Raw genomic sequence first — 2,090 nt, forward strand, 5'->3', positions numbered from 1 at the left:
CTTTCCTCTGCAGAGTGGTTTCTTGCCCATTGCTTTATAACAGACCTGAGAGATTTGAGCTTGGCTTCCCAAATGTAGTGAGGCGAGCCAATTATTTCTTTTGCCCATTGCTCCTTGATCATGTTTCTGAATTCTTCTTTGTTGTCCCAAGCCTTGTTATATTTAAAGGGAAGAGGTCCCATGTTCTTCCCTTTTTCTAATGTCAGAGCCACTGGTTTATGATCTGAGATGTAACCTTGTATGATTTTGCTTTGGATATTTGAAAATCTTGCCACTATTCTTTCTTGAGCGAGGATTCGGTCTAATCTCTCTTTTATATTGTTATTGCCAATTCTTTTATTGCTCCATGTAAATCTCCCATTTTGCGGAGGTATGTCCACTAGATTATGGGTTTGAATTATTTCTTCTAGTGAGTCTCTTAAAGGGTCAGTGTAGAAGTTTCCTCCCAACTTCTCATCAGCATTCCTTATAAGATTTAGGTCCCCTCCAAGGAAAATGTTTCTTCCCTGTACTGTCATGAGGTCTGATGTTATTGATTCCCAACATGAAGCTTTGTCCCTATAATGAATAGGAGCGTAGATGTTGTATATAGAGTAATCCTCTTTCGAGGCTATGTTCTGCATGTCTGTTCTTACCCACCATCTGTAAGACTTTTGATCTTTAAGTTCCCATTTGCTTTTGTCCCATATTGTTCCTATGCCTCCTAGGGCGCCAGCTGCACTTATTGTTGTACCTGCATAGCTTCTGCTTTTTTTAATGTGGTTTTGAAATTCTTGTTCCGTGATTTTGGTCTCCTGGAGAAGGAGAAGGTCTGGATGTTCAGATTGGAGGAGGTCTCGGACTGCATTTGCTTTTAGGGAGGAGCCCATCCCCCTACAATTCCAGGAGACCAAAATCATCATTTACCTTGTTTGTTGTTTGCCCCGCTTTTCTCTTTCATTTTTTCTCCGCTTCCTTTGGATTTATCTAGAAATGTGTCCATTGGTTGTTGCATTCCGGTAGCCATCTCTTTTGCAGCGTTTTCGTCCCTAATCTCTTTGTTAGACTTCCTTCCAACTTTTCTGGGGGGGTCGGTGGAGAGGTTGTTTTCCTTTGATTTATTCCTGGTTAAGATTCTCTCCACTGTTGGAGGAGGTGAGGGCTGGGGGGGGGAGATAGGGGAGGGTGTTACAATGGGACCTCGAGGGGAAGGGGGAGGGGATGGGGGGTCCTCTGCGGACAGGGTTTCAAAGGGGTTGGAGGAGGAGGGGAAGGAAGGGGTAGAGCCAGAAGGGTGAGAGGGGAGGGAGGGGTTTTCATGGAGAGCCTTTGAGATTGGGCCTGGAGGGGGGTTTGATTTTTTCCTTTTGACGTGCTCCCAAGCTTCCTCGGGGGTTTCAACATTGTCTTTAGATACATTTGTTTTAGATTTGCTACATCTATTGGCGAAATGCCCATATTCGTGATATACCTTGCACTTGAAGGGTAGCTGCTCGTAGTCCACTTGCTGGATGTGCGTCCACTGATCGACTTTGAGTTTAATTGCTTCCGGCAGTCCTTTCCCCAGATCTACTTCAACACAGATCCGTGCGCATGCATGCATGTTCTCCTTCAGTTCAGATCTGTCAATATATTTACCAACTGCGTTCCCTATGGCTTTGACTGACTCATCCCCCCATCAATGAAGCGGCAAATGGGGCAGGCGAACCCAGACGGGGACAGCGTTGGGAACGTCCATTTCTGGGTCGAAGTCTAGAGTCCATCTATTTAGGTAAAGTCCCCGAGAGTCCATGAAATAAGGGTCGTTCCTGAAGATGAGGTTCCTATCCTCCATTGATTCAAAAAGAAAGGTGTAAAATCCTCTGCCACAGAACCTGATTGCTATTTTCCCTTGCACCATTGAGTTCCAGTTTCTCTCGACCCATCTCTGAACTGATCGGGGAGAGGGCCACAGTCCCGTGAACTAGCCTACCAGGCCTCTTTCTGCTAAGGAGACTGTTGCTCTCCTCGGGAGGGAAGGAGGTAGTGATACTTCCGGTATTTCATCTAGCTTCTTGATGAACTTGGAGGCTGTAGGGCGGATTTTTCCCGCAGCGTTCTCAGGAATGAGA

This window comes from Pinus tabuliformis, chromosome 9, assembly GCF_031772625.1.
Source record: "Pinus tabuliformis cultivar Carrire ecotype Pingquan chromosome 9, CPIR1, whole genome shotgun sequence".
In the NCBI taxonomy this organism is placed as follows: Eukaryota; Viridiplantae; Streptophyta; class Pinopsida; order Pinales; family Pinaceae; genus Pinus; species Pinus tabuliformis.